Below are 20,344 nucleotides of genomic sequence, written 5' to 3'. Positions count from 1 at the left end.
TGTGTGTAGTTGTATTTTGTGGTCATTCTAATTTGTGTTTTTCACTTGAGCCATTTTAGTGTATGTGTGTGTAGTTGTATTTTGTGGTCATTCTAATTTGTGTTTTTCACTTGAGCCATTTTAGTGTATGTGTGTGTAGCTGTATTTTGTGGTCATTCTAATTTGTGTTTTTCTGGTGGCTCGTGATGTTTAGCATCTTTTCACATTACAGTTTGCCATCGCACATCTTCTTTGCGAAGTGTCTACTCCTATCTTTTGCTGAGTTTTCATTGGATTGTCCTATTGTTCGTGAGTCATAAGAGGCCTTCCCATATCCAGCCCATGGTTGGATTTGCAAAAGTTTCCCCGGGTCTGTACTTTGCTTTTCTGTGTCCTGAGTGATGTCTTTCAAATAGCAACCATGTCTAATGTTGATGAAATATATTTTATCAACTTTCAGATACTTTATTTTTTGTGTTGTTTAACAAATCTTAGCCTAACCTAATTCTCAAAGATTTTCTCTTATGTTTTTACCTTCCACCTGGATGTCTGTATGTGAGAGTAAAGGTACTGGATAGTTCAAAACAAAACAAAAAACTCCTTTTTCTGTGAAGCTTTTTCAATTTCAGGTAAGTCCAAAACTCTTTAAGATGAATTATTCTAGGAAAAGGCAGTGTATTGAATTAGATATATTGACAATAATTCTAATCAAAGTGTCAGTATTTCTCTGTCATTTTTCTTAAAGTTTCGACAATTCATGGTCTCATAGTTGCAAGAAATGTGTATTCCAGTACAGTTCCCTTTAGGGGATTGTGTTAGCCCAGGGAAATCGATGAGAACTATAATAATGTAGAGAGATTGATAATAACATAAAATTGCTTAGAGTCAATTTACATGGAAAAATAGCCTAAGTAAGACTCTAGGGATTGGTGAGCACTATCTATAGATTACCTATTCTGAACTCTTTTTCCAGAAATTTTCTGTAGGGCTGTCATATTTTGCTTAAAGATCTTTTTATAAATAAACTTTAATTTCAAAAACATATCCATACAACTTTGTCACAACTATGATGTTATGTAAAGCAATTGCCACTGGGAACATATTCGGTGGGTTTTTTCCCCTATATTTATTGTGATTTAGATCTTGTGAGAAATGCCACCTTAATTTTCTTCCAACTGCATTTATGATCTCTAAATAGACATGACAGTGCATCTCACTGCAAAATAGCTTACAGATTTGTTAAATATCATGATATTCACATCAAAACAAACTGAAATTTCTTGAAATTAGATATTTATTACTAAAATATGGACATTTTATTGTTACCAAGTCTTGTAATATCTACATATTCCTTGTAGTTAGAGAAGTGGCTTATTATAGTATAGGAAATTTCTTAATTGATTGTTTGTGAATACTGAAAATAAAAGATGAAGGAAAGAGACCAAGTACATGAAGAATTTCCTCCTTCTTACTGGTAAATGGTAAACTCACATTCATATTGTAGCATATTTTGTTTTTCAAAGAGGGCCACATGTCCCTTCTCAAATGCTATTCTTACAATGTGACTGACACTCTTCCACCCAAGACTTGGGATCGATGTTTCCTCCTCTTGAATCAGGGTTGCAGTTGTGACTGCTCCTCTCCAAAGAGAATGCTGGAAGTGAATTCTATGTGATTTCACATCTTAAAAATATTACAGGTTCGAGGCTGGCCTGGTGGTGTAGTGGTTAAGTTCATGCACTCTGCTTAGGCAGCCTGGGGTTTGCAGGTTCGGATCATGGCTGCAGACCTACCACCACTTGTCACAGTATCCCACATAACACAGAGGAAGATTGGCACAGATGTTAGCTCAGAAACAATCTTCCTCAAGCAAAAAGAGGAAGATGGCAACAGATGTTGACTCAGGGCCAATCTTTCTCACGCACACAGAAAAACATGTTACAGGTTCTATCTGGCTTTCTCTCTGTCAAAATACATGGCCATGGGACCCAGTCACCATGGTGTGGGAAAGCCTGAACCAGCCCATATGGAAAGACCACATGGGCAGGCAAAATGGATGGGAACCTAGGCGCTGAGATGACAACCAGCATCAACTACCAGATATGTGAGTAAATGATCCTTCAGAAAATTCCAGGCCCCAGTCTTTGAGTTTCGTACCTGAGACCACAGACATTGTAGAGCAGAGGCAAGCCATCCCTGCTGTGCCCTGTCTGAAATCCTGACCACAGAACTGAAGGTTCCTCTGTGCCAGTGAGTTTTATAGTAATTTGTTAGGTAGCGTTGGACAACTGGAGTAGTATTTAATATTTTTAAAGAAGTGAGTATATTTTGGAATAGTGAACACAATAGATCAGAGATTGCTTTCTACCGTTCATGAGACTTGGCCATAAAATTAATTTATGTCTATGTGTTAGTAGGCTTTGTCTCACTAAGTCGAATAAACCATTTAAGTTAGTTTTCTTAAGTTAACAATTCTAAATTGGTCTTAGTAGAATTATAAAAAGAAATAAGCTTTCACATCCTACATAGAAGAATTTAGGAATTAGAGCCCTCAAGAGTTTGCCCATATCTGATCACATGAGCTGATAAATGGGACCACTATTAAAGTTCTTAGCCCTTACCATAGGTTATGGTTGCTCTGGTTGGCACATCCTTCGTATTTCACTGTTTTACTAACATCGCCAACCCCCTCTGATTTTGACTTTCAGGAATCAAGTGCAGTAAAGACATAGTCCAGGAGCCTGACATCATGACTTTTCTGGGAGAGAATCCCTGATTTATGAAAGCAAATTTCCTGTCCCCAGTAATGGGGAAGAAAGGGATGGGTAGTGAATACTGCTTTTTTCTCTCAATGGGTAGACTGCTGTTCTTCTTAATGTACCTTGAGTGGGAAAGTGAAGATATGCACAAACTAGTTCAGAATCTATTTTCACAAAGAATATAGTGGAAAGAAACTGAATTTTTGAAGCCAGATAGAAACAGTCTTTCTCTTTCGTGTTATAGCTATGTGACTTAGGGCCATTTCTTTACCATATTTGAAAGTTAGTTTGCATATTTGTTCAATGAGGTTTAGTAAACCTATCATATAGAGATGTTGAGTGATAAATGAGAACGTAAATGTAAAACGTCTAGCACAATACAAAACTTGACTCAATATATAAAAAATAGTGGATGAAATAGCTGCAAATGATAACCCAGGAGGCAGTCATTCCCTCTTCTCTTTGCAGCTTTCCCTTTCCGTGGGAGATCTTATGTAGTCCCACGTCTTCAAGTATTATCTATACAGTAAATTTATACCTGCATCTCAGAATTAGCAGACAAAAATAAGAGAGTGTGCTGGAAACAAAGATGATATAATCTTAGCTGAAAAGGAAAAGGAGTGAAGAGAAAGAGAAACTTGGACATAAAAATGATAGAAGACTTGTCTTGAGAATGGGGCTTTGGAATGCCAAATTTTGGACATGAAAAAGAGAGTGTTTTAAGTTATGGAGCAGGAGTTTCAAAGGGCACAGTCAATGGGTTTGTATTAGAAAAGAGAAACATGATGTTAGGGTAGGAAGACAAAATGGTGCTCTGTAAATATAAGAAGGCAAGAGGAAATATTCTTGGCAGGGGAAAGTGGTGCCGTGGAGTCTGGTGGGTTTAGTACACATGATCTCCTGGAGACAGGTGAGCATTCATGACTCACGGTGATCAGCGATGGCCTGTGGGCGTTGGATGGCTCTCTAGTGTGGGGTTGCTGCTCCTTTTCACTCTGTTCACAGCGGTGGATATTCGTGGCAGCAGACAGAAGCCAGAGTCTGGCCATAAGAACTTTGTAGCTTGACATACAGAGTTTAGGTGCTATCTTGCAGAAACGGTGTTGTGTGCCACGTGCAGATGAGTGGCAGAGCAGAACGGTTTTTCTTGAGGAGAATCCATAATTATGACAATGTAGCACAGTAGTTTAGTTTGAATGTCTAGTTGGTTTTGCAGAAAGAAGAAATACAGTTGTCCTCTATGGCTTGACTTCTAGAGAACAAGTGTGACTGCTAAGCACAGCAGTGGAAGAGGGCAGAATTTGACAGAGCACTCATTAATGTAAGTGACCTCAGCATCCTATTATAGAGAGTTAAGATAGAAAAGAGAGCCAATGACAGCTGCAGTTTGAAAACTCAGGAGATTACTTTGCTGGTCATACCTAGTAACACTTGGTGGTGAAGTGGGGGGAAAAAGGTGGCGAAGGACATGAGAGAGACCCCAAAGTGAAGCTTTAGATCCTGCATGAGAGAATGAGTCAGAACTTTACAAATATTGTCACCTTTTTTTTTAATCTTAGGGTGGTGTGGAGTCAGAAATCTGGGTAGTATCAACAAATATTTGAGTTTCCAATTTATTCTTAACAAGGTATACAACTCATCTCATAGTTTCTGTTTATGTAGTTTTTTCATTCTTGTTCCTCCTTTTCTGTCATTATTCTTTTTCCATTGATCTTTGTCTACAATAGAAGATAAAACATTTTCCTTTTGCAGTGAACGTTAAAGTTTTCTTTTTATTAAAAGCTTTCTTGAAATTCTCCCCTTCTAATTATGTACCCAGTTTGCATTCTAATTTACTTCCTTTTAATTTTCCATAGGTAATATTTTATATTGTTTTAAGTTATCTTGAAAATAACCCCTCCATTGTTGTTTGTTTTTCCTATACAGCAATAATTTATCAACTCTAGCTATACATTGGAAGTCCTAGGAGGAACATCTGTGAGGAGTACCCACCCCCACGCTCGGATATATGATTTATTTAGTATATCTCATTTCTGAGAGTTTTTAAAGCTCCACTAAGTGGTTTTAATGTACAGACAGGAATAGAATGATTGAATTAGACTATTTTCATTTCTGAGAGTTTTTACAGGCCTCCTAAGTGATGGCTTTAATGTACCGGTAGGGATAAGAATCATGGACTTAGAATACTTAAATTAGGATATTCAATTAGAAGTGAAAAATTACCATGATTTGCTGCTCCCTTGTTCAGTACATTTTTTATAGAAATGAGAAATCCTCCAGGGGGATTTGGTCGGCACTATTGAGAGTTTCTGTGAAGGAGGTGTCATGAGGGTGCCAGTGTCTGGAAATGCTTGTCTGCAACACAGCATTTCATCTATAAGCCACTTGGCAACACCATGTCAGAGCTTCGTATGGTCCCTAACATTTTGAAACTTCTTTTCTGCATTAATCAGTTCACTTGTGTATTTTGAGTGGTGAGTCCCAGGTGGCTCCTTCATGATCTCTTCATCACTAAATACAGGTTCCTTTTTCAATAAGCAGTTCTGGCAGTAAAATAAATCTCATACACTTGGGGACCTTGTAGGAGCGTGTTGAAAATTTTGGTTGTTTTTGTTGATGTGTAGTTATTGAAATTGTCTTTGTCTATGCAGTCACAGGTGGCCACATTTATTCTGCTTTAAACAGCTGCAGAGGTTGCTAGAAAAATCTAAGGAATAGCTTGATTTATTTCTGGATTTCTTTTATATACCACCTGCTGATTGATAGCATTCATAGAGCTTTTCCTTATAATGTTGTTTCAGAATAATCAAATCTGTTTACTATTCCCAGCAAAGGCAATCCTGAAAAGTCGAATGCTGTTGTTTTTGATTGTTTAACAAAGTTACAATATCTGTTCACCCATTCGGGCTTATAATTCCTGTTTGTTTAGTTATTGCTTCATTTCTCCCTTTAATGATTCCTTGCTTACATTACATATTCATTCAATGCTCACCATCCAGAGAGAGCCACGTGAGATGCTGTGAAACCTTTCTCTGATAGATCTCAGTCATCAGATCTATTCTGCCAGGGCACTGTCTGCGGATTCCAGCCCCGCTCTCCCACACAGGCGAACTGCCAGGTGCAGGTTCATTCACTATACAAAGACGGCAGTTGTGTTAGCGACAGCCTGCTATGCACTGAGTTGATGTCTAGTTACTAAATTCTTGGGTAGTTACTGAGATGTAGCAAATACCCAAGGAAAGTTGTATGGAGGAAAGAGCACGTGTAGTCACATAAATCTGAGGCAGAATTCTTTTGCCATCTTTAGTATGCTGAATGGCAGTAGGTGTGGAATTAGTTCTTCCTAAACCTAAGTGGGAGAGTTGTTTTAAGGATTAGATCTGACAGTTTATTGAGATTTTCCAACACAGTGCTCAAAATCTCAAATGGTGTTCATAATATTTGTTGGCATTATTAATGGTACTAAATATTAAAGGATAATCGAGGTCCTTTTTTTCCTTTGAACGTTTCTGCCTGCAGTGAATATCCTGTCCTCTACCTTCGTGAGCTGAACTGGACATTTTAGTTTCCTCTCTCACTGCAGACATACAGTAGAGTAGCGTAAGCTTGCACTCCAGTCTCTGTCTTCCTTTCTCTAGATTCAGCACGGCATCTGCTTGATTTTCAGATTTTGACTCTAAATTTGGGAGAGAGGAGGACAGGAGTTACCTTATATCTATAACTGTTGAACATTTTTACATTTCAACTATATTTAGACCTTCCATCCAAATCATGTTCCTCTGTGGTTCCAAAATGTATTTTTTTATTTATTCTTAACTCACAAACAAAATATGAAGATGACTTATGCCCCGCCTCCGCCTTCTGAGTGAAGAGGTGCTGAGGAGCTCTTTACTTCCGTAATTGCTAGGATTTCTGCAAACCACCAAAACTGGAAAAAGCATAGAAACCACAAAGGAGACCAGCCCTGAAAAGCATCCATAAGATAAGCAGGAAAATTAAGTAAAATGGAATATTAGTCTTTAGTTTAGATTTGGATGTAATCTCTGCTTGCAGGGGTGAGACATATAGCTTGGCAGCAAGGTAAGTGAAATCTTCTTTTTGGGGAAATAAAACTATTTGAGGAGAAAAAAATAGAGCAGTTTGTCTTTGCTTGGCTCTCCATCTACACAAAACTGAACTCTCTGTACAGGTTTCTATGGTGACTCCCCTACAGTCAAGCTTTGGAAGCTCTAGGATCCTTATTGTCATCTTCTCTCATGGTATTCCACCTTTGGTGTAGCGGTCTTGAAGTAATTTCCCCAGTAAACAGTCTTACTTTTAGCAGAAAAAGCCTCCACAGTAAACAGAGACGATATGTGCTGTTCACACTTGTGGAGTTTAGAAGGAACGAGAAGCCAGGAGGTCCTTGCTTTAGGTTTGAGTTTTGACTGTTGCTTGGAGAACCAAGAATCCAGAAACAATGTTAGGCCTCTAAAGATAAAATTTATCTTTATGGGCCCTGTTCTCATGGGCTTTACAAACTAACAGGAATAGCTACACATTAAACACAAAAATAAATATAAAATGTAAATATAAATTTTTTAAAAAGTCATATTAAACATATTAAAGAAAGAGCAATATGTTATTAAATAATTGCAAAAGGCTATCCAAGTTGGCCATGAAGCTATTTATAGAACACTTTTCTTAGGAAATGACATTTATGGCAGTTCCTGAAAGATCTAGAAGTTTAGTAGCTGTGAGGGAACAGGGGCATGTTTACGCAAATCTTGGTAATCTCTGTGATAGACTTTTCGTTACAATGAAAAACCATGTTTTAGAGAAATGCTTAATATTTTTTTCCAGCTTTGCTGAAATATAATTTAAATTAAGAAGGTCATCAGTTTAAAGGATAAATTTTGATAAATTTTGGTAATTGTATACAGTCATGTAAACACCACCATTATAAATACAGAACAATATCATCGCCCTAACAGATTCCTCACGCCTCTTTTCAGTTGATCGCTTCTCAGAACAACTGGATCCAGACAACCGCTGACCTTTCTGTCACTATATAATTTATTTTCCTAGGCTTTCATATGAAGGTAATTAAGAATAACATAACCTTTTGTTTCTGCGTTTTTTAACAATGTAAGATTTTGAGATTCCTACATGTTGTTATGTCTATTTCATTCATTTTATTGCTGATTAGTATTCCACAGTAGGATGAAACCATATCCATTCACAACATTTGTTAATATGGTGCCAGATTTCTTCAAAAGAATTATTCAGTATTGGGAAGCCATCAAGCTCATGGTAGTGGATATATGTATTCCAAAATTCTAGTTTTCTCTTGAAAGTTCAAATTTTACTGTGGAAACAGATATTGATTGTTGTTATTCTTAAAGTGAGTGACTAACTTCATTCATTTTTGAGAAAATGTTTTCCAAATGTCCAAATCTGTTTAAGTATTGTTCACCTATCAGTTGTGTTTTCAGTTAAAAAATTGATGTTTCATGACGAAAAGGTATTAATTCAACTCACAACTGAAATAATTGCACAAGTGCTTTTTCTTGAGACAACCATCTAGTTTGTTATACTGTGCTGTCTCAAATAGGAATTGGCAAGAACTGCATAAAGTCTGAGATTTTATCCTCTTTGCAAACTAAAATATTAAGCGGCTACAGTTCAGGGATCTTAGAAGAAGACATAAGACTCATGGCTCAGAAATAGGGGATATGGCATTTTACTGACAACAGCAAGAGTAGCCAGAGTTTCAGCATGTGTGCCAGCACTGCGAACTCCAGTTCCCACATAGTGAGGTGAAGAGGTACAGGTGATAGCAGCATGTGCAGTGGGGTGTATTACAGGAAAAGAAGCCCGAGCGTGGGGACCCTGAATCTTATAAGAGGCTAGGTCTCCCTGACCTCTGCTTCAGTGAGAGACATTATTTTCATTAAACTAGGCAGTGAACAAACTTTCGCTGTGATTCAGAGGAAGACACGATCTTTATCTTCCAAGGCTATTTATAAGGAAAGGACAACGAGTGTGTCTTATGGTAAGATATCCAGAAATATGCGATACTTACGGAGAATTGTCTCTCAACAATATTGACCACTAGTTTCTACACTTGTTTTGGCTTCTGGTGAATTTTTCCATGAGTACACAATTTGGTGAGCTTCTTTGATGAATCTGATCAACCAAGGCTGGGACCAAACTGTTCAACTGGTCTCATAAAATAGTTAATTAAAATAACCCTCAATAAGACTCTAAGAAGCAGAATAAGACCAATGTATGTTATTGAACTCAACTATAGCAACAAGATTCCAGACCCAACCAGCTTAACAAACCTCATAAACAATCAGTGTATACCTTAGAAATCCAGATGTCTTTCTCCATAGGTTTGAATTGGCTTTTTCACATGGACTAAGGCATTAACACAGGGACAGCAAGGTGTATTAGGCTTTATACAGACCTTATATTGGCTTTCAAGGAGGATATTTAGGGCAATTGCGTTATTCATAATAACCCTGACCAGTGACTTGAGGCTCATTTGAATGCCTCATAGGCTGAAAAGATGTCATTAATCAGCTAAAGTCTGGGACATATTTCATACTAGCTTTTCTAATTTTATGACTCTCAACATAGGGATCACTATCCACATAATGTTATTCTTCCAGAAATCTCTTCAGTTAACCAAGGGCACTCTCAGTTTGGAGATACTGCTGCAGTCATCAGGGTGCTACACATAACATCTCGTTCATCTACTGGTGATACTTGCTTAAACACTTTAAGCTGTTTTATGACAACCCCTATAATACAGGTCATCATGTTTCTGTGAAGGAGGTTCATTAAGGCTTTGCTTCTACAAAAGAATTATAATGACTTGGGAGTTGTTAGTGATCCTGGAGACAAAATGTTGCTTACAATTGTTGGGGCCTCCCAAAATAAGATCTATAAGAGTTAGGGGCATGAGTTGACCGCGCTTCCAACTGGCCTTCTGACTAGTTGGTAGATCTTAGGTTACCAGATAGTTCAAATAATTGAACACAGTTCTTATTTTTGGAGGAAGTTGTTTGGGGAGGGGATAATGGCAAACCTGAGTGTCAGTTAAATTTAAACTGTTTGCAGTAGTTTTGGGGAGCTCACTGTGGATTTTTTCCTTCCTGAAGAAGCTTCTTGGGGTGACACTGAAAGACAGAGATCATTAATGTTCATCCTCCTTGTATCTTCTGGTGTCTAGGTTCTTCCCACCAAGTCATGACGAGGTTACGCCCTCTTACTACTGTAAATCAGAGCCCCCTTCCAATAACTGTAAGTTCACCATTTTTCCACTCTTCCTCTACTTGCAGAAAAAAACGTCAGATGCACGAGGAGCAATGATATTATTATAAGACTTATGGAGACCCACATGTCCCCTACTTCACCCCACTTGAACCACGGTAGGTGGGACAGTCAGCAATGTTTTCCACCAAGTGGTCATTTTCGTTGTTACCCAGGAACATGTCAACCCAACAAAATAATCCAAGCAGTTGAATGAGATTGTTTGAATCCTCTAGGCCCCTGTTTGGAAAGATAGTTATTCAGAAAGCATGCCAATCAGGCCGGCCCATTAAGGAAAAAAAAAAAACATGCCAAGGAATGTCGAGGAAGAATCCAGAATTTTCTATAGAGGCTTATGTAACTCTTTATCACTTTCATCCTGATCATTACTCAGGAAGTGGCACAGAGGAGGTAATTCTTTTCTGGAGACAACTACATTCAATGACTAAACTGCCTTTTTGAGGAGTATGGACCAGGAGGAGACGAGGGAGGATGTCAGTGACGTTTTAAGTCAATTTTTGAGGAAGCTGTTCCCATGCTCAACAATATCAGATGACTGGATGGTAGCTAGCATGGAAAGTACATTGAAAACATTTATCATGAGTCCATTTTTCAATAGCTTTTTCAATAAAAGATGCACCATTGTCAGAGTTACAAATTGTCTCGATAGCCAAACACATAACACAGATTAGCTTTTAGGGCCACAGCGTGGGACTGCAGTCAGTTGTTTGAGCTGGAACAGCAACAGTGTAACTAGAAATGTGTCAAAAACAGTGAGGTACCACCAATGGGGGTAAGAAGTGTGAAGTAGTCAGACTGCTGGGAGCAGGAAAAGGGCAAGGGGGCCACGCAATGTGGTCCCCTTCACCTAGAGGCAAATGAGTTAGATTTTGACAGGAATGAGAAGTCTGGCATGCAGTGGGAGCTTCTGCATCAGAATAGAGTCTTTACTTGGTGCCTAGAGTTTTGATTGGTGGATGTGTTGTTATATCTGGTCTGATTATAGATCTAGAGAGCAATCATGGTGATCCAGTTCTCTCATGAGAGAATTGCCCTTATTCTTGGCATCTTTATTAGTGACCCAAACAGTTTGATTGCAGCTATGATTTGTTTCCACAGTCCACAGCCCTGATAGATTACCTCTAATCTCCCAGTCTGTAGTTTTCCAAGTGGCAGTCCAAATAGCTAGGCCATTGGCAGCAGTCCAAGAGCCAATAAAAACATAACAAGGTTCATCAAGGGGAGTATTGCTCAGAGCTATGAGAATGGCCTTGATTTCTGCCCACTTACTGTAACCGTCACATCTACTTTCAGTTCTGGATTACTGCTACTCAAGCTGATCAGCCATAGTGGCCCAGTGGACACCATTGATTTCCAGGTTAGCTGAACCACCAGTAAACCAGGCCCAGCTATTTAGGGAAAACCATGAATCAAGGGCTCCAGTGAGTCAGCAGTGTTGTTCCAGATAGCAGAGTGAGAATAAAGTTTCTTTCAAAAAGATAGATTCAATGTTTTTATCTAAATCCTAGGTGCTATGGGGGATATGTCAGCTCTTAAATGTACTATTTCCATTTGATAAGTGAGACTTTGGGGGCACTTCCAATCTTGTTAGTTCTTGAGTCTGAGTTGACCCACCCCCAAAATGGGAACATCAGGTGGGAGAATCACATGGTTTCCTTGGATGAGGCATTAAGTTTCAGTAAGAGTCCAGTAGCAGTCTGCTCTTTAGATGGGTTTTCCTGGTAGCCGTTTCTGGGAGATGATAAGTATAAAACCCCAAGGGGTTCTTCTGGGTGTAGCTGCCTCCCTTTCCCAGAGGCTCCAAACATCACGTCATCACTTAACAGAGACTTCTAGCTCTAAGGAATCTTAAAATTACGTGGACCCAAAGGTACTAGCACCTCTCTACCTGCAGCTCTTTCCAATCTGTAGACCTGCCTCTTGCATTTAAGGGACAGGGATATACAAGCATATAACAAATATATTCCAACTGTAGCTTCAGATGTGGAGTCTACAACAACAGGACATTGACTTGGCCCAAAAGGCTTACTCAGTATGTCATGTTAGTGTCCCTTTCCCAATCTAAATGTTGCCCAAACTCAGTCAGTTATGGTCATTAGGAAAGGGGGGAAAAAGACCCTCAAGATGTCAATAATAATGGCATTTTGGTATTTGAAACAATTGATGTTTGCTTTTACTTAAGTTTAGAAAATTACTTTTTAAAATAAAATTATCAAATTTCACATAAAATATATGAATAGACAAAACATAAGCAAATCTTAAGTAGATAAAAAATTCTGAGATAATATGTTTTGCAAATTGCTATTTTTAAAGATAACACTCTTTTTCAACTTGAAATGGACATAGAAATGTTATAAGAATCTGTTCCATGCACCTTATAAAGGTGGTTATAATACATTAAATATACAATAACTTGGTGGAATTCTAGTTTCTTCTGGTCCTTATCCTGTCATCAAATTAGTTTTCTTTGTTATCCTCATGTGAAAAATAGTGGCTAATATATTCTGGAGACCAAAGGAGAATTTTGATATTAAAGTCAAAATGGTCAGGGGAAATAAGAAAAGGATAAAAGCAATTAATTATTCTCTAGTATTTGAGAGATAATAGTAATTTTGCCATAGATCTTTTCTATTGTTTGAACAGTCTCTAAACATACTTCATAAGACATTGTCATATGTTACTCAGTTAGTGCAAATAACTCGGCATCTATATTAGTGACCAAAACAGTTCCATCAGTAGCCATGATTTGTTTCCACTCAGTTATTACAAATAACTGAGTAGCATATGTATTAACATCCATTAATACTTACCATTTTCTCCAATATAAAGTGTAAAAAATAATCCTCAATTCTCACATTTAATATTCGAGGCTCTAAATAGAAGGTTTTAAAGCCAAACATTAAATACTGATTAATAATTTGCATCAAATATGAATTTATTTTTTATTCAAAATAAGCAAATTATTTGTAATCCCTCTGCAAATACTGATTTAATAAATAAGATGTAACTTTAGGAAGTGGTAACTTTTTTAAATGAAAAAATTTGTAAGACTTAGTTTAGTGGTATAGTTAAAATTTTCATTTAGAAATTTAAATATATAGTTTAAATTAGCCAGCAGTGTGATGCATAAAGTAGTACAAAGAGCCCACATTAATATAAAAATTCTATTCAGAACAAGGAACCATTTCTCTGTTCCTATTATTTCTTCCTGAAGAAAAAAAATACTCCAAACTTAATGGCTTAAAACAGTTTGTCACTATCTTTCACAATCGTGGGGGTTGAGTTTCAGCTAGAGATTCTTGCCTCAAGTGCCTTATATGAGTACATAGGATGGCACTGAGTCTGCAGTCATTTACCATCCCAGCCAGGCTGGATTTCCAAGTTGTCTCAATTTCACAGACATGGCTGGCAATCAATGCTGGATATAAGCCTGAAGTTCAGCTGGAGTTTTAGAAAGGAGCACCTACACATGGTTTCTTCATGTGGCTTGGGTCTCTACAGCGTGGCAGCTAAGTTTTGGGAGGGAAGATTCCAAGAAGGAACATCCTGAGAAAGAGCATTCCAAGGGGATTAAATAGAAACTGTGAGGTTTATTAGGATATATTCTCAGAAGTTCCAGAATGTCACTTCTCTGTAGTATATACTAAAGAAAATCACCGATGATAGCCAAATTCAAGAGGAATTAACCACTTTTGTTGGGAGGAATAGCAAGGGATGTACAGACATCTGGACCTCACAATCTCCAGTGGTTTTTCAGAACATATCTTCAGTACTGATTCTGCTGTCTTCTAAGAGCTCAGTAGGAACATATGAAAGGAAGACTTTACAGTTCTTGACATTATATTATATATTAGTTCATTCACTTGAGAGAGCAATATTTTCACTATATTCATCATATGAGATTCTTTTATGCAGGAAGAGTAACAGATTTGTTCTGTTTTATTCCAAAATTCAGACAGGAACTAAAGTATGAATTCCAAAGAAATAACTTCATTTAGGTAAGAAGAAATTATAGTAATTAGAGTTTTCTAAAGATGGAACAAACTGTCTCAGGAATTGTTTTTTATTAATACTTGTAAGCATCGAAATGAGGTTTGGATTACCATCAGTTAATGAGATAATAGAAGTTTCTATTAGTTGACTTTACAAATTCATTTCATCCATGTGTGCTCATGCTGCAGTAAGGTGATGAGCTGCCGAAATATCATATATACCGTTTGTTTTCATTTAAGACTTGTTTCTGTATGAAGTTAGATATCTTAAAACCATTAAAAATGTTTCTCCAATTTTCTTTGATACATTTTGAGACAGAGAAGTTGTAGTATTCTCTGGGTAATTTTAGATTTAATTTAGTGAATAGAAAATAATCTAGTTTGAAATTGATATAAAAATCAGATATGTAACAGAAGAGTGCTACTGTTTATAATTAGAGTAATTACTTTTTAGACCTAGATGATTTTGCCTTGGGAATTCATAAACCCATATTACTAAAGAAGCCTTTTTAAAAACGTGAATTTGATAGCTAAGGTGACAGAAACCGATAAATTAATAACATGTGTAGATTCACCTTTATGTTCTTTTAAATTAGTAGTTAGATAGAAATATCAAAGTGTTATCTTGTTAGTCATTAAGATACTTCTAATATATCAATCAAAAATGGTCCGTAAGGATGACATCAGAGAGAATAGCAGACTAAGAACCTCCAAAAAGCCTAACTTCCATGAAAGGAGTGAGAACACTGGCAAAAAAAGTCAAAGTCAACTTTTTCAGAACTCTGTAAATTAACCAAAGGTTTACAACAATCTGGTGAGCTTTTATTCAGGGAGAACAAACAAAGAAATTCAAAAGGTACTCTAGAAGATATCTAACACAAAAGAAGGCAGTAGTAGAAAAATAGAGGGACCAAAAAGTAAGACAAGTAGAAAACAAATTGCAAAATGGCAAACATAACTCTTACCATACCGATAATTATTCTCAATGTAAATTGTGCATTAGATATTCCATTCAAAAGAGGGAGATTGACAGAATGCGTTAAAACAATGTGATTCAACTATGTGCTGTCTACAAGAGATAAACTTTAGAATCAAAGACAAATTGATTGAAGTAAATGGGAAAAGAATGGAAAGACAATGGATTGATTCTGTTGGAATGGAACAGAAAGATATACATACAAACAGGAATCAAAAGAGAGCTGGATTGGATATACTAATATCAGACAAAACAAACTAGTACAAAAATTATAACTAGAAACAAAAGGACATTTTATAATGATCAAAGTGTTAATGTGTTAGGAAGACATAAATTTATAAATATATATGCACAACAAATATATGAAGCAAAAATTAATATAATGCAAAAATAGACAGTACAACAATAATAATTGAAGAATTGAATCCCCCACTTTCCATAATGATTCAAGCAACTAGTCAGAAGATCAATAGGGAAATAGAGGACTCGAACAATACTATAAACCAATTGGCCATACAACTATAGAACACACTACTCATAACAGCAAAATGTACATTCTTCTCAAGAACATATGGAATATTTCCAGGATAGACCATATGCTAGACTATAAAACAAACCTCAGTATTTTTAAAAGCAATTAAATCATACAAAGTATGTTGTCCAACCACAGTAGAATGAAATCAGTGAATAATAATAGAAAGAAATTTGGGAAATTAAAAATTAGGGGAAATAAAACTTAATCCACTCCTAAATAACCAATGCATCAAAGAAGAAGTCACAAGAGAATTTAAATAATACTTAGAGACAAATGAAAATGAAACGCAACGTGCCAAAACTTTTGGGGTGCGGCTTTAAACACATATTACCTGTAAACGTCTATTTTAGAAAAGGAAAAAAAAAAATCAAATCAACAACCTAAGTTTCCACTTTGAGAAACTAGGGAAAAAAGAGGAAACTAAAATCAAAGCAAGCAGAAAGAAGGAAGTAATAAAGATTAGAACAGAAATAAATGAAATTGAGAGTAGGAAAACAACAGAGAAACCCAATGAAACCAAAACTTGGTTCCTTGAAAAGTTTGACACAATTGACAAACTTTTTGCTAGACTGGCCAAGAGGAAAAATAGAGAAGAATCAAGTTACTAAAATCAAGGTTGAAAGAGAGAACATTACTACAGATCATATAGAAAGATAAAAATAATTGTGAGGGAACGTCATGAATAAGTTAATGTAAAAATTAGCCTTAATGAAATGGATAAATACCTATTAAGACACAAACTACTAAAACTGACTCAAGAAGAAATTGAAAATATGAACAGACCTATAACAACAAAAGAGATTGAATTAGTAATAAAAAAAAAAGAAATTTCAAAAAAAGAGTAGCCCAGGACCAAATGGCTTCAATGTGAATTTTATAAATATTTAAAGAAGAATTAACAACAACCTTTCACAAACCTTTCCAAAAAACTAGAAGAGGAAGAAACACTTTGCAAATAATTCTACAGAGCCAATATTATGCTGATGCCGAAACCAGGCAAAGACATCTCAAGAAAAAGAGAGGTGGAAAGAAAGCACATTCATCAACAAGGTAATGACTACTTCAAAAACGTTTTGTTCTTATAAGAATCTTACCTACTCCAATCTATGTGTCTTTCGCTTACCTTATAACCCTTTAATGCCATATATATATATATATATATTTATTTTTTAAGCTATTTTTCACAGCTTTTCTTGAATTTGGAATATAGAAGGGTAATAATTTAAAGCTAGCTTTAAAGAAATACACCCATTTAAATTCAAATATCACTAAGTTTCTCCTAGTAATTCTCTCTATTTTCAATGTCTGTTCATCATATAATCTGTTTCTGAACATCTACACCCAATGACAACGTTTATAGTAGCTTTAATTTACTGAATTTTGTTACTCAATTCAGCTTAAGACCTGAAGAATCAAAACAAAATGTTAGGGTATTTAGATGAGAAATTGTTATCATCACCTTTGAAGTCAAACAAACCTGAGCTGCAGCCTGGCTTTATTCCTTAATGTTTGTGACTTTATCCTTTTTCATTACGGTTTCCGTACCTGTAACATAGGTATTAGATTATCTGCCTCATGTGATTGTTTTGAGCAGTAAAATAAATGAGATTGAGAGGCACTTGCATAAAATGCCTGACAAAGGTGGAGACTTAGTAAGCAATAGTTAGTGTATCAACATAAAAATGTTTTGTTAGTACAGTCATGCATTGCTTAATGATGGGGATATGTTCTGAGAAATGCATCAGGTTAAGCGATTTTGTCATCATGCGAACATCGTGCACTTACACAAATCTGCGTGGTATAGCCTACTGTACACCTAGGTACTAATATTACGGGACCGCCGTCGTACATGGGATCCGTCGTTATGTGGTGCATAACTGTGACTGCTCTATTTTAGAGACCTTCTTTGAGAAACACTCAGTCAACTTTGGGCTTGCTAAAAATTCACATTCCTACTCATACTTCGTGAAATTCTGATTCGTATAAGGAAGGAGAAGTAGAATAGAAATTTGTATTTTGAAAGAGTATCTCTGAGACTTCTTATGTTTATGGTAACTCAATTCTTACCATTTCTTTAAGGACTAAAAAAGATTATCTCTCTAGATAGCCATAGAGAAAATGTTATTTCGAAATGCTTCATTTTGCTGTTATATGGAAAAGGACCACTGTTTTTTAGTAGTGTCTAATATGCTCACTTAAATGATTTCATCGTCAATGAATCCCTTTAGAATGATGGTTCACAAGTCCCGGAGCACCTAGCTTTTACTTAGCCGTATACTGTTACCAACACGATTCTTTGGGCATCTGAATTTTTAATAAACTGCCCATCGATTTTTTTAACCTACTAGTATTTACAAAGCACATACTTAGATATGATACTACCTAGGCAATATTTATGAAAGATGATCACATTCACTTCCTACAATTATAGGAAATCTATGAAACATTCTACTAAAACTTAGTCTTCACAAATTAAACAAGAGATTTAGATAATGTTTAACCAAGAATAATCAGATTAAAAATTATTTTGTTGCCAAAAAATTGACTAACACAGAACCTTGCATTGATATTTTAAGGTCTTGAGACAGAAAAGATATTATCTGTTCAAAATTAGCATAAGAAACTCAGTAATGTACTATAGTTCTTTATAAGCCATTTAAAGGGGATTACTATGAAAATTCAATTTTAAAATGATTCTCTTAACATATTAATGAAAGGATTTCAATTTATCCCACCTAACTAGGTCAGAAACACTAGCAGGATATTAGGTTCAGGAGTTGTAATATTTTATGATGATCTTATTTTTCAAAGCACTGTTTGCCAAATTGAATCTTGGAAGGAAGCTGATGTACCATTGGATTCTATAATTATTGACTTGGCCTGGGCAGGCTGCTGCGATAGCTATGACTGAAAGTTGATTGCCCAGCTGTTGCTGGCACATAAAGGGACCGTAAAACTGAGCATAGTTTCAACTGCCTTCTCAGGTTCTCTATTCTCAACAGATACGATAGTTTGATGAGATTTTTTTTGACTTTTTTAAACAGTCCATGTATATTTAAGGATTTATTCATATTCAAAATTAGACACTGCTGATTAAAAATAATAAAATAGAATACACTACCTCAAAATGAGAATTACAAGGTTACTTAAGACTTGATAGTTTAATAATTTATATATTTAAAGTATAAATTTGTCAAAAATGATCAACTCATATGTCCAGGAGCTAATAAAGTGATCATGGATAATTAATTGAAGTAAATAAATATTACTTAAATTTTGTTTATTTTCATGAATTAAACTTTGAGTGTGATATAATATTTTGCATATGCTTGTTGTCACAAGTAAAAACTAAACTTTGATGAAGTAGATAGAAGGAATTAAATATGATATATTATAGTCTCTAATGCATACAGCAGCCTGAGGATTGTGTAGCATTACTGAATTTAAAAGTCCATTTTATGTTAGATTATGGCTTAATGTTCATGAAATTATTCATTTAGGGTATCTTTTACATTTGATTGTTTTAGTTAACTTTTGCTGTGTAATTAACTGCCCCCAAACCTAGTGGTTTTAAAAACTTATTTGGTCCCAGAGTTTGTGGGTTGGAAATTTAGGTTGGCAGAGCTGGACAGTGCTTCTACTCTCTCAGCTGATTCACTGTGTGTCGGCTGCCAGCTGCCAGTCAGCTGGGGACCAGGGCACCGGTTTTTCTAGGGAAACCCTAGCCATTTAGGCTCATCTCTCTTCCATGAGATGTATCCTCATGGGCCAGAAGCCTAGCTTGTTCGCATAGTGCCATGTTTCCCAAGATCAACAAGCAAACCTACCCTAAGGCAACGGCGTTGTTAAGCTTCTGCTTGTGTTACATTTGCTTACTGCCTCATTGGCAAAGCAAGTAACGCGGCCAATCTTAAAGTCATTGTGAGAAATCCTTACTGAAGGGCAGGGAACTAGGGAGAGGAAAGTTTTATAGCCATTTTTACAACAAACTACAGTCCTCCCTCTGGCTGCAAATCATTCCCAATCTTTCCAAATAAAAATATCCTCAATGCCATCCTAGGACCTCCAAAGATCTCATAAAATCGTGGTGTCAACTTTGAAGTCCAGACTTTCATGAGCTTTAGTCATATATGGGGGCAACTCCTTGAAGACAGCTACTCTTGATCTAAAAATTAATGATCTAAAAAAGTGTTTTCTGCCTCTGACTCACCCAACATACAATGTTGAGACAGGGGCTTACCTGCATTGGTCACTTCTATTCCCGTAATAGCTGCTGCTGCTTAGCATTCTGAAATCCAGGGCACATATTGCAATGTGACACAGAGTACTTTCTCTAGTGACAAAGAATATACCTTCCTTAAGCCTGGATTTTGCTCCTGGAAGTGACTCCTCTGTCATTGTGTTCTCTGATGCTGTCAGGGAATTCCTCCTCCATTCAACATTCCTTGAGACTCTTGGCTCTGCTCTCTAATTTATTGACTCTTTTTTCCAGGACTTCCTTTATTTTCTCTAAGAAATGGTCCATATTTGCAGCTAAATAGCCCTGCCAATGTGCTTTGTGCTTGTAGACAGTTGGGGGTCCAGAGACCTCTTCAGGTTTGGAGTAACTCAACTTTTTACTCCAAGCTGTTGGTCCTTTTGCTAGTTCAATTTTAACCCACATCAATAAATCAATGCTGCATGTTTTAAGGTTTTTTGCAGAAGCTGTTCGATTTTGTGTCAGATTTTTCGTGTTAACTGTCCTCTGTGCTAAACCACCACAAAACTGTTTTACAACAGCAGC

At 36.3% G+C, this 20,344-nt stretch overlaps 1 long non-coding RNA gene across 23 annotated transcripts in view; it reads left to right on the top strand.

Moving 5' to 3' along the window:
- Positions 1-20,344, top strand: part of LOC139081836 (uncharacterized) — a 66,986-nt gene that overhangs the window by 30,502 nt on the left and 16,140 nt on the right. For 8 of the 23 annotated variants that reach the window (XR_011537266.1, XR_011537267.1, XR_011537251.1 and 5 more), the window contains exons 6-7: positions 10,067-10,156; positions 16,495-16,611. The exons of 5 other annotated variants lie outside the window; for them this stretch is intronic. This is a non-coding gene — a long non-coding RNA (uncharacterized lncRNA). Of the gene's footprint in view, positions 1-7,732; positions 7,820-9,957; positions 10,029-10,066; positions 10,157-16,494; positions 16,612-20,344 lie in introns of all 23 variants that reach the window. 10 more of the 23 variants (XR_011537265.1, XR_011537261.1, XR_011537259.1 and 7 more) reach the window with 4 other exon arrangements.

The sequence above is a fragment of the Equus przewalskii genome, chromosome 2 (genome assembly GCF_037783145.1).
Source record: "Equus przewalskii isolate Varuska chromosome 2, EquPr2, whole genome shotgun sequence".
NCBI lineage: Eukaryota > Metazoa > Chordata > Mammalia > Perissodactyla > Equidae > Equus > Equus przewalskii.
Note: the sequence above shows the minus strand (reverse complement) of the source record. Positions and strands in the feature narration are given on the sequence as shown.